General features: G+C 43.4%; 1 protein-coding gene across 3 annotated transcripts in view; it reads right to left on the bottom strand.

The window, feature by feature from the left end:
- Positions 1-13,294, bottom strand: part of rnf44 (ring finger protein 44) — a 149,637-nt gene that overhangs the window by 86,995 nt on the left and 49,348 nt on the right. Inside the window, exons 1-2 of one of the 3 annotated variants that reach the window (XM_078231044.1) lie at positions 6,880-7,343; positions 5,176-5,201 (exon numbers count right to left, since the gene is read on the bottom strand). The exons of 1 other annotated variant lie outside the window; for it this stretch is intronic. The gene's annotated coding sequence lies outside the window, so the exon portion shown is untranslated. Of the gene's footprint in view, positions 1-5,175; positions 5,202-6,879; positions 7,344-13,294 lie in introns of those variants that run through there. One more of the 3 variants, XM_078231045.1, reaches the window with a different exon arrangement.

Raw genomic sequence — 13,294 nt, 5'->3', positions numbered from 1 at the left:
ATCCCGGTTGAAGCCGTCCTCATGTGTGCGGTTCCGCACCTGTGCTTAGTGCTCCCTCCACTCATTGTCTGTACCTTGTTGGACTTTAACCTGGTGTTGTTAGACTTCTTACTGTGTTCCCCTCTCAGTCCATAGATATGGGGGTTACAATGATTGGCTGTGCTAAATTACCCCTTAGTGTCAGGGCAGATTAGTAGGGTAAATACATAGGATTACGGGGATAGGGCCTGGGTGGGATTATTGTCAGTGCAAGCTCGATAGACCGAATGGCCTCCTCCTACACTGTAGGGATTCTATGAATCTCTTCTGCTCCCCCAACCAGCTGTGGATTCTCTGATCAACTCACATACGACCTTCTCGGTGACACTGTGCACTAGGTCTCGCTTTCTTGCAGGGTCTGCACTTTAGCAATGGCAATGGATGTACAAGGTCTCTTTAAGCAACAGCAACAGGGAAATATCACAAGGAAAACACTGGCATTAGACTTGGGACACTTCAGCCCTTGGAAAGGGAAGGCAAGAAAAAAGATTTTTAAAAGATGGGCGGCACAGTAGCACAGTGGTTAGCACTGCTGCTTCACAGCTCCAGGGACCTGGGTTCGAATCCCAGCTCGGGTCGCTGTCTGTGTAGAGTTTGCACATTCTCCCTGTGTCTGCGTGGGTTTTCTCCGGGTGCTCCGGTTTCCTCCCACAGTCCAAAGATGTGCGGGCTAGGTTGATTGGCCATTCTAAGTTGCCCCTTAGTGACATGGGATGTATAGGTTAGAGGGGTTAGCGGGTAAATATGTAGGGATATGTGGTTGGTGCAGACTAGATGGGCCAAATGGCCTCTTTCTGCGCTGTAGGATTCTATGATTCTATGAAAAGTAATAGGCACAAATGTTGATTGTTTACTTTTGTGAGAGCAATGGAACCAACCCCCTTCAATGATTGGCTGTTACTCTATTCTTCCATGTGCATGAAGATGCTGAACTGTTTTATTATGTCAAATGTGTTTGGTGAACATTTGAAGATTTGAATAAAAGAAAACCTGAAAGATGAAACAACAGGAATATGGTAAAAGAAAATATATCTACAAAAATTGAAGTAAAATACCCTCTTTATATTGTCTGGAAAAGAGCAAGGCCAGACAGTCAAAGGTTTTGTTTACAAAGCCACTGGCCCTTTTGCGCAGAGCTATGTTAAGGTTGTGAGAAGCAATGTATTTATAGAGGTATATAAAATGTATACATTTTATGTACAAAACTGTTCTGGGGACCTACTTTTACTAAAGGTAATTCTGGCACACACACTATATGGACCGTAACATCCTTGGGGTGAGAATCAGTGGCATATTGCCACATTATGTACCAGCTGACCTATGTTTTAATTCTAAAGCGCCTGTCTCACCTAATCTTTCTGACTCAGGTCAGGGGGAAGATTCAAGCAGTGAAGAGCATCCCCAGTTCCAGCGGTGAACTGTAAAAGGAGCAGAGGAGGAAACACACCCCTTTTTAAGGGTACTAGCACACAAAACAGATGAGTTTAAAAGTCATAGTGAAAAAAACCAGGGAGAAAGTAAGTTTCTAAGGTAAGTGAATTGAATGTGGGGGGGGAATCGGACATCTTGCGGGGGGAAAGAGATCATCGTTTTGATTGGGGGTGGTCGGACCAGTGTAGGGATGGACCTGGCCAGCTAGGGAAGCAGGGAATACCATGGAGTTAGGGTGCTTATTGATGTGGGGGGGGGGGGGGGGGAAGCCTGCAGGGCTCAGTTTAGGTCTTTAAAATAGTTATGCTAAAGTTAAAAGTGCTTTTATTCCTTCTAACTCATTCAGAGTAACTATGAGTGTAAAACTGGCAGAAGCATCCAAAAAGTTACTGACTTAAAACACTATGTTGATTGGTTCCCAGTGCAGCGCCCAAAGGAAATTAGCCCTTCTGGACAACTGCTGTGTATATCTGGTACCTGCACACCCCCCCCCCCCCCCTCCCCCTCCCCCTACCAATCTGACGCTGGGGAGTCAGGAAGTAAAAAGTCTCAACACCAGGTTAAAGTCCAACAGGTTTATTTGGTAGCACAAGCCACTAGCTTTGGTAGCACAAGCCAAAGCTAGTGGCTTGTGCTACCAAATAAACCTATTGGACTTTAATCTGGTGTTGTGAGACTTCTCACTGTGTTTACCCCAGTCCAACGCCGGCATCTCCACATCGAGTCAGGAAGTTACAGGCCTGTGTTTCTTTTTCATCTGAAAATGACTTCATCCCTCAATTTCAAACTTTATTTGATCAGGCCCCCACCACAAAACCAACCCTTACAATACAAAATGAATAAATAAACCATTTAGGTGCACCTGGAGAGGGGAATAGAGTAAATTTTACAATTTTGGAGTGCGTAGTCTCCAAATGCATTACCATTAAATCAGAGATTAATGACAAAAATTTAAAAAAATTAATCTGTCAAAAAAACCAAAGACAACCAACTATACAACCCTTAAGGCTCAGTTGAGAAAATGGTTTTCAAAGTTGTTTACTGTTTAAATTTTATGAACTGCAGAGCCTAAAAATGTAGATAAATATTTACTTATAGAGCATGTCACATATTGTTGATGTGAAACCAAAGCAAGTATTGAGTTTTAATTGGGAAATGTATGCTAAAACCCAAAGTTTGTGAAGTAGGATTTTTCCAGTGTAATACCTAGAATACCAATAGGTACATTTATATATAGTCAAAGCAGCGACAGAGCTTGAAAACACTGGGTCTCCAAAAGCAGGAACAGTGCAATTAATAGTGGACCAGCAATCACAAATCCAAGACCAAGTATAAAAGAAAATGAACCATATTCCAGCAGGAGGGAGGTACTTTTTGAACAATGTTTACACGTGCACTAAACTGTCCCAAACACCAACGTGAGCAGATAAGATTTTAAGTCCATAGCTTTGTTAACCCAGTGATATTGTCTTATTTCCCCTGTGGTTTTGTGCCAGGAATTCCATGTACACTGCACTGTTAATGAAGATCACAAAGCACTTTTGCTGTTAGTCGAAGTTTAAACAGATCAAATTTATGGGAAAAGGTTTTTAAAATGCTGACAAATGCTTACTTGACAAAATCCAGACTCCATTGCCTTTACTGAATAGTTCAGCCAACTCCCTACAAATTCACAGCAGATGACAGAGTCTAGAAACTACACTTCCCAATGTGAGTGAGGGACTGTATTTTAACCCAAACACTGTTGCAATAAAGGAAATAAAGGAAATATTTTGCTACACTGATGACGGCAGGCTATTGGTTTTATTTAACAAGAGTGAAAAGAGACATTTCTCAAACACTGTGGCAGGTGGCAAATGGATTACATAAATATATCATAGATGTAAAATAAATTGTGTTGTTCATTGTAGAAACAATAGATCAGACATATAGATTGTGTTTAAAGGCATTTGGAGTGGAGTATGCAGTATGGAGTTTTAAGTGATCACTGAAAACTGTCCTAAGTGTCACTGTGAAAATCACCAGCCAGTTTAGCCACAGGACAAACTTTTGATACAACAAAAAAATGCATGAAGTTCACCAGGTATAGAGAATAGTTAGCTTATGGAGAGTTTCATGGGAGTGATTTGATTGTTCTTCATGCTCAAATTCTGCAATTACAGAAAACCTACATTTATACAACACCTTATTTTTAGGATATCTCAAAGCACTCCATGATTTTTGATCTTCATTCACTTGTTATATAGACAAATAGCATCCAACGTGCACATTGCAAAGTAAATTAATGACCAGTTATCTGTCCCGCTGCTGCTAGTTGAAGAGCAAGAAATCTCCAGATTCTTCTTAAAATGGGATTTTGTATGCCTCTTCAGTCAGTGGAGCACACAGAACCCCAATTTCACATCTCATCAACAAGATGACACCACTGACAATGCAGCACTCCTTCAGGCCTGCATCGAAGTACCAACCTAGATTCGGTGCTTAAAATTCTAGAATGACCTGGATGAGGAAGTGGAGGGATGGGTTGGTAAGTTTGCTGACGACACCAAGGTAGGTGGTGTTGTGGATAGTTTGGAGGGATGTCAGAAGTTGCAGCGAGACATAGATAGAATGCAAGACTGGGCGGAGAAGTGGCAGATGGACTTCAACCCGGATAAGTGTGTAGTGATCCATTTTGGCAGATCCAATGGGATGGAGCAGCAGTATAAAATGAAGGGTACCATTCTTAGCAGTGTAGAGGATCAGAAGGACCTTGGGGTCCGGGTCCATAGGACTCTTAAATCGGCCTCGCAGGTGGAGGATGCGGTCAAGAAGGCGTATGGCGTACTAGCCTTCATTAATCGAGGGATTGAGTTTAGGAGTCGGGAGATAATGCTGCAGCTTTATAGGACCCTGGTTAGACCCCACTTGGAGTACTGCGCGCAGTTCTGGTCACCTCATTACAGGAAAGATGTTGAAGCCATTGAAAGGGTGCAGAGGAGATTTACAAGGATGTTGCCTGGATTGGGGGGCATGCCTTATGAGGATAGGTTGAGGGAGCTTGGTCTCTTCTCCCTGGAGAGACGAAGGATGAGAGGTGACCTGATAGAGGTTTACAAGATGTTGAGGGGTCTGGATAGGGTGGACTCTCAGAGGCTATTTCCAAGGGCTGAAATGGTTGCTACGAGAGGACACAGGTTTAAGGTGCTGGGGGGTAGGTACAGGGGGGATGTCAGGGGTAAGTTTTTCACTCAGAGGGTGGTGGGTGAGTGGAATCGGCTGACGTCGGTGGTGGTGGAGGCAAACTCGTTGGGGTCTTTTAAGAGACTTCTGGATGAGTACATGGGATTTAATGGGATTGAGGGCTATAGATAGGCCTAGAGGTGGGGATGTGATCGGCGCAACTTGTGGGCCGAAGGGCCTGTTTGTGCTGTGACTTTCTATGTTCTATGTTCTATGTTCTAATGGGGCTGAGACTTTGAACCTTCATATTCAGAGGTGAGATTGCTAGCAACCAAGACAAGCTCAACATCCAATTTATTAAAACAAAACTTTTTTAAAAATTGCTAGTCTTGTCAATATTGCTGACGGAATTTACAGCACAATTAGAAATGATGATACAGTGCGATACACCTGCAACCCCTACATCATAACAAAAGTTAGCAGAAATTCTTTGCTTTAGACCACCGTTTAAACTACAAATCAAAGTTGTAAAACAAAACTTACATTTCTTGCAGAACAGGATTCTCCATCTAAATAAACAAATGCTCATGATAATTTTAAAACCAATCCAGTCTTACTCCTAAAGGTTAGTAGCCCACAAAAAAAAAAGAATAAACGCAGATCCAACAAAGCTTTGGCCACAGATTAAACTCAAACTTCTGTGTAGAGCCCCATTTGTTAGCCCTTTTGTAACATAAAGCAATGAGACCCTGCAAAATAGGTAACATATAATAGTGACCAATGTGACCAAATCCTTGTGTTTTCTCCCACACTTCTCATCAAATAGTGTCTTCTTGTATCTCATTCCCCCATCCCTACACCTTCTCCAAACAGCAACACAGAAGAGAACTTATACCCAAGGTAGAGTTCTGTGGTTACCTCTGAGAACAGGATACCAGTTCGCACCATACAAAAACCAACACAATGCACAATGAGGTGATGAGATAGAAGGAAGGAGGCTGAATATTGAAGATAATTTTTTAAAAAGTGGAATATGGAGGATATTGGTGAATTTTGTACAATGGCCAGCCTATACAAGTATAAATCACCTGTACTTTAAACCCATTTGATTTTGATTACACAAAAACACATGAAATGCTTTTCATTTGAGAGGCAAGGGTTCTCTGGGGCATCAGTAATACACAATATTACCCTGATAAGCTGTTAGATAACAAAATAAAACAAAACATGCAGAGTTTTTTTTAATAGAACCCAATTGTTTATATTATTTAAAAAGGGCCTGTATTTAAGACATTGCAAGTTTTCGGTGCAGAATGAAGTTTTACAGATTTTGACCCAGATTGACAAACACAATCTCGAGTCGACAACGTAGACAATAAAGGCAACAATCCAGCCTGGAAGTGCCACTGGTAAAGGAGAATCCTGCTTTGCATCTGTGCTGATAAAAGTTTCTGAAACCCACCGAACCCAAACTGCAGCAGTGAAAAACTGAAGGCCATCGGCAAGAGAGTCACTGCAAAGCCTATCGCAGACCTTAAAATATTAGGTTGCTTTGTGTTTTTTTTAAAAAATGAGTTACACAAATAGTTTTTGTTAAAGAAATTAACATTTTACAACAATGACACGCGCTGGAAACACACCCTCCCTGGGAAAAAAAAATACATGGCCAAAACAGTGCGCTATAAAGCTTTTTGTTGGGTGACTAAAAATCCGTCACTCTTGCTCATCTGTAATTACTGTACATCAAACAGCTTAGCAGGCCCTGGGCCTTTGTATTCCTCCCAATGCAGCCAGCAAATGTACTGTTACAATTCAGGCCTCAACATGATCCTACAGAAAAATGCAAACGAGTCCCAGCATTGAACATGCAACAATCCCGACAAATACAACAGAAAAAAAAATAAACCGACGCACTAAAGTAGCCCCAGCAACCACTGAAAGGAGGAGTGTAAAAAAGGAAGGGGGGGGGGGGGGGAGAGAGAGAGAGATAAGGAAATAAAAAAATATCTAAGGCAGCACCAACAAAAAAAACAAGGCGGGGGCTGTGATCTGACGGCAGCTCGGGGGGGAAAAGAAACAACAGCACAAACAAAAGGCAGCTCCGGCTGGAGAATCGTATTGCAATCGGAGCAACAAAAAAAAACACACAGGCTTGGTGCAATCTTCGCTCAATGCAAACATACGCCCAAAAAATATTGCTATTGGAAATATGCGCAACACTGTGCAAAAAAAAGCATTCTCGTATACCTGATTTAGCTTTTTAAACTGACATCACTTTAATCGCTGATCTTGCCCACTTCATCCTCCTCCACCTCTCACTACATGTTCAGTTGCTTCCCTATTATCTAAGAGCTCTCTCGCTCTCTTTTTTTCCTCTCGGGTTTTTTTTTATATTTCTTCCCCGCTGGTCCTCCAAGGCTCAAAATGGAACCGTCCAGGGGCGTCACCAAACATAAATAGGTAGGTAAGCCGATCGTGCTGGATTTTCACCAATGCGGTCCTCCGGCACAGATCCCCCAGTGTGCGAGGCGGACTCTCAGCTCCTGCATGGGGCGGCGAGCGGAGTCAGCGAGCGGCCGCTGCTGCTGCTGGAGGAGGAGGGGGCTCCGGGCGGCATGGGTTGCAGCAGCAGCAGCAGTAGCCGGGCCACAGCTTCTGCTTCACTCACCCACCCACCCTCGGCACTCTCTAGCCCTTGCACTATGTGGACTGCTCGCACTGAGAAAACTGGCTACGACAAAACAACGCTGCTGATTGACAGCTGAGCCCAGATCCCAGGCAAGAAGCTCCAGAGAGAGAGAGACTGCAGAGAGCAGGCAATATTCCACTACCATACTCCAGTTTATTAAAACTGTTCTACAGGAATGGATACAGGCAAAAAAATATATAGATGCTTTATTATAGTTAGTCGTTTCACTAAAGCTGTTCTACAGCAATGGATACAGACAAAAAAATATATAGATGCTTTATTATAGTTACTTGCTTCACTAAAGCTATTCTTATAGGAATGGATGCAGGCAATAAATAAATAGCATGTTTTAATATAGTCACTTGTTTCAATCAATCAGTGAGACAGCTGAAGGAGTTTGTCAATATTACTACATACTCACTTTGTATTGAATTTTTTTAAACTCTCCCCGCTTTAAAAGGTCCAGGGGGTGGGGAGGTAACCAGGGCGGAAGTGAACTCTGGTAAATAGACACTTTAAAACGAAAATAAACTCAAATCAGCTGGCCTGGACTGACGTGCGTGACGCAGGTCACATTATGTTGCTTCGTGCAACAAGACAACACACGCAGCCTGGATTACATCGCCGTGTGTGTGTGTGTGCGCGCATATCCAGTCCAGGGAACTCGCGTTGCTGCTGGATTATTGGACAGCCGGAGACGCTTTCACACAGCTTTCCTTATTTTTAACGTGGGTCTTCACCAATTATCTCCCCCCCCCTTTGAACCCCACTGGGGACTCCCAGAGACCAACATGCCATGATGCAATGACACCAGACTTCTCACAATAGAAGTCGTGAAAGAGTTACAGACTGGGGAACCAACATATTTAGCTACCTGGAGCCCAAGACCTGAGATCAAAAAGAGAACAAGCAATATTTATTCTACAAAGGATAACATCCAAACTTTTTTTAAAAACTCAGTTTACAATTGTTTGAAATGTTGAGTTAGTTCTGTTCATGCATGGGAACAAACACAGCGCATTTGAAGGACAGACTAATCTGATGCTGTAACAATGCTCCCCCCCCCCCCCCCCAAACCAAACCCCCCCCCCCAAACCAAACCCCCCCCCCCCCAAACCAAACCCCCCCCCCCCCAAACCAAACCCCCCCCCCCCCCAAACCAAACCCCCCCCCCCCAAACCAAACCCCCCCCCCCCCCAAACCAAACCCCCCCCCCAAACCAAACCCCACCCCCCCCAACCCCACCACCACCCCCCCCAACCCCACCACCACCACGGACAACCTGACTCGGTCCTCGCTGTGGACAGTGGAAATGGGCTATTTATATCGACCAAAGCACACAATCAGAGGATGAAGAGAACTGCATATTTGCTTCCAGCTGCTTTATAATCCCACTTCGGAGTTAATGTGGTTGTCAGTGGATTTGAAAATTATAATGCTTGAAAAATGTAACCATTGTATGATGCAGTCTAGGAGCAGAACCACAACTTCACTATCCAGACGGTCAAATACAAACAAGTTATGTTAATATGTGTACCTTTAATAGAGAAAATATCACTATAGGCAGTCAAAAAAGAATGATAAATCAATTGAGGTATCTGGTGTAACTAAAATGGATGTATTGTAAGGGTGATTCAAAAGATTTGAGGGGGATTTCCGGGGGGAGGGGAGGGGAAGCATACGCAAGAAATCAGACAAACGCGAGTGGTTGGGAGGTGGTTACAGACACAGATGGAATGGGATGGGTATGGAGTTTGTGGCAAGGATTAAAGATGATGGTTTCAGCCTTCCTAATATTTCCTGGAGGAAATTGTGATTCATCTAAGACTGATAAGGGAGGGCGAGGCCTAATGATGCCGAATGTGAACCAGCCAGACCTGGCACTTAATAGTTCATTGTGTGTGGATGCAATTAGATCTTATGCCTGGTGCATGAAGCAACAAAGAGAAGGTATGGTGCCAGCAGGAGGTGATGGGAGTAAATGACTGGATCAACTGAGAGGTATCATGCTAAATGGAGGACCAAAGGCAAGGCAGCTCAAAATGTGGAAGTTCTGTTATTAAAAAAACTGGGAAGAAGAGTTCTTTCTCGAATTGGGCATTGAAGGAAGAGGGGTTAGCAGTTTCAGGGATGCAGAGGTTGGAGATGAGAAGCCAAATGCACATCATTAATTCTGGTGGGAATTTCTTTTTTTAAATTGAGAGAGACCTTGAGCACATGAAACCTGTGAACTCAGAGGAGAGGGGGCTAGAGAAAACGGAGATGGTGATTGAAATGTAAAACAGGGTAAGTCACCACTCAGTGCAAAGGGAGCAGGATATTTGAGGGAGCAACTTGGTGGATAGATGGAGGATCAGCTGACAGGGTGGATTTTCAAGGACAGATAAATGGATGGAACAAGATGAGGCAGTGGAAGGAAGAGAAAGTGCTAATGGAATAGGGAGAAAAGTTTACGATGTGACTTTGACAAGAACCACTACAGTGCCAGTCTGGTAATGGGCGGGGGCAGACTAATGGTGGAAATTGAAGCCTGGCGGGACGCTTTGGTAAGGGGCAAGGTGTCACCACGCATAAACTCAAATTCAGTGAAAGTCAGGATGTCATTGCAATCATCCACAATAAAGGTCCAAATGGCAAAGGCCTTGTTTATGTATGGATAGACAGTGGAGGGGGTCAATGATTGTTAATCTGCTGGGAAAGTCTGACATTGTAATTTGCCAGATGTAGCATCTAGTGAGTGGAGAGGTTGGCAAGAGAGGCAGTTGTGATTTCTGTTCATAAGAAGATAATGGCAAGAAAGGCTCAGAACAGAGCTGTGGGCTGAATCAAGGGGAATTGGCAGTAATGTAGTGGAGGAGGGGGGGGGGGGGGCGGTGACAGAAGGGAGATGTATAAATCTAAAGAGAAAATACAAGGCCTTGGAGCAGTGTGGCAATTTGAATAAAGATAAGCAGAGTATGACACAAATGCCAAAGGACCTAACTATAACAGCACAATGAAAAAAGTTAAAATTTAAGAACAAAGAACAATACAGCACAGGAACAGGCCCTTCGGCCCTCCAAGCCCGCGCCGCTCCCCGGTCCAGGATTGAATCCTGAATCCAGGATCCCCGCCCAATTTTCCAGCCTATTTACATACCAATATCCTATCCACCGAGCTGTCCCTCACAGCTACGATGCTTTGTTCATTACAACCTATTAACTCACCCCCACGCCCCCATTCCAGACCATGTGATCTCCAGGGAGAGGCGAAAACCCAGAGTGAAAAACCCCAGGGCCAATATGGGGAAAAAAAATCTGGGAAATTCCTCTCCGACCCCCTGAGGCGATCGAAACGAGTCCAGGAGATCACAATGGCCCTGATCGGAAAATGCTTCCCAACCCTAGTCATTTCCACTTCCACGAAAGTGGTAGTATTCATTACAAGCTAGGAAAATTAGTGGCTCTAGAGACTGGCTGCATGGTGACTAAATATTCCAGGGTACTTGACATTTTAAAAAGACAAACAAAATGAAAGAGGAGAGATGGACTAAGGTAGCCTTAATAATAAAGGATGATACAAGGTTGGCCATGAAGAAGCAACTTCACTCAAAGAGCAAGATATAGAATCAGTATCGGTGGAGATAAGAAATAACAAGGGGCAGAAAGCACTGGTGGAGTAGTTTATTGCTTCCCTAACCTTCGCTGTGTTGCTGAGTGGTAAAATTACAGGATACAGCACTGGAGGAGGCCTTTTAGCTTTCAAGCCCATGGCAGTTCTCTGGAAGAATAATCCATCTAGTCCCATTCTCTTTCTCAATCAAGGAATAAAAAGTGTTTGTAATAAAAGACATCACAATCACAGGGAACTTTAATCTTCACAAAACCTGGACAAATCACAGAATTGTTACAGTGCAGAATGAGGCCATTTGGTCCATTATGTCTGCACCAGCTCTCCAAGTGGACATATGGTGTAGGCAGGAGAATGGCACTTTCTCCCATATTCTTGCACAATGTTACTATTCAAATCATCATCTAATGCCCTCTTGAATCAAGTTGGCAAAATTAGTTTGGAGGAATATATTCAAGTCCGTTTCCTGGAACAATGTGTTGTAGATAATTACTAAATAAGCTCCTCACTTTCACTAGTCTTCTGGTTTCCCACTACCTGGATAATTTCAGCCAGAAGTGCTGAGTGGACGATCCTTCTTGGCCTCCTCTGGAGGTTCCCAGCATCACAGATGTCAGTCTTCAACCAATTAATTCACTCCACGTGCTATCAATAAATGCTTGAAGACACTGGGATACTGCAAAGACTATGGGCTCTGACATATTCTGGCAATAGTCCTGTGCTCCTGAACTTGCTGTCCCCAGGCTATTCCAATCCAGCTACAAAACTGGCATCTACCCAGCAATGTGGAAAATTGCCCAGGTATGTCCTGTACACAAGAAACAAGACAAATCCAACCCGGCCAATTACCGCCCCATCAGTCTACTTTTGATCATCCGTAAAGTGATGGAAGAGGTCATCAACAGTGCTATTGGGTAGTAACCTCCCAGATGTTCAGAGGGTCACTCAGCTTCTGACCTCATTACAGCCTCAGTTCAAAAATGGACAAAAGAGCTGAACTGGAGATGAGATCAAGCCAACATTTGACCAAGTATGGCATCAAGGAGCCCTAGCAAAACTTGAGTCAATTGGAATCAGGGGAAAAAACTCTCTGCTGGTTGGAGTCATACCTGGCACAAAGGATGATGGTGGTGGTGGTGGGAAGTCAATCATCTCAGCTTCAGAACATCACTACAGGAGTTCCTCAGGATAGTATCCTAGGGCCAACCATCTTCAGCTGCTTCATCAATAACCTTCCTTCCATCATAAGGACAGGGATGTTGCAGATGACTGCCCAATATTTATCACCATTCACGACTCCTGAGAGACTGGGCGGAATGACTAAGTGTCATTTCAGGCAAGAAAACCACTAAGATTCACGCCAGCAATCAAATCGCAATTTTCCCCACACTCAAGTCATTTTTTGGAGAGTGGTGAATTTTGCACTGGTATTGAGGGGCGGGGCCTAAACATACCAGTAAACCCGCTTCACAGAGATCGGGCGCCATTTTTAAAGGGTGCTTCTATCTCATTGAAATTGAAGATTCCATCCTTCCCCCCCGCGGACATCAAGGAACCCCTCCACCTCTTCCCCCTCCCCCCCTCCACCATAGGACACTGGTAAACTAAAATGAAACATAAAAACAGACTGCAAGAGTTTCTACAATTATGCAAAATGGAAGAAAGTAGCAAAACCAAACATGGAACCCCCTAGAGGCCCATACAGGAGAAATTAAATGGGAAATAAAGAAATGGCAGAGACAAACAGAATTTTGGGCCAGTCTTTACATTAGAAGACAACAAATAGCAGGAATAGTGGTGAACCAAAAGACTAGTCAAAGCAAGGAACTTAAAAGTGATCATTAGTTAAGAAAAAGTAATGGAGACATTAATGGGACCAAAACCCAATAAATCCCTAGAGCCTGATGACCGACAAGGGTTCTAAAAGCAATGGCTATAAAAATAGTGCATGCATTCATTGTAACCTTACAAATTCCCTCGATTCAGGAATGATCCAAGTGGCTTGAAAGACTGCAAATCTAACAGTCACTTAAAGGACGAAGAGAGAAAACAAGGAACTATAGACCATTTAGCCTGCCATTCATCTTTGTGGACAGGAATTGGACACTAATATTAAGGAAATGGGCACTGAGAGACTCATAATATGATTAAACAGTGTCAATATCATTTTATGAAAAGATATTTGACAAATCTATTGAGAGTTTTTTGAGTTTGTAACTAGCAGATAAATAAAGAATCAGAAGATGTAGCATATTTGGATTTTCAAAAGGGGTTGGGTGAAGTGCCACACAAAAGGTTGTTGCATCAGGTAAAGGCTCAAGGGGTTAGGGATAAGACAGTGACAGAATTCTCTGATCTTGGTCG

The sequence above is a fragment of the Mustelus asterias genome, chromosome 16 (assembly GCF_964213995.1).
Source record: "Mustelus asterias chromosome 16, sMusAst1.hap1.1, whole genome shotgun sequence".
Lineage (NCBI taxonomy): Eukaryota > Metazoa > Chordata > Chondrichthyes > Carcharhiniformes > Triakidae > Mustelus > Mustelus asterias.
The sequence above is the reverse complement of the archived record's forward strand: the minus strand, read 5'-3'. Positions and strand labels throughout refer to the sequence as shown.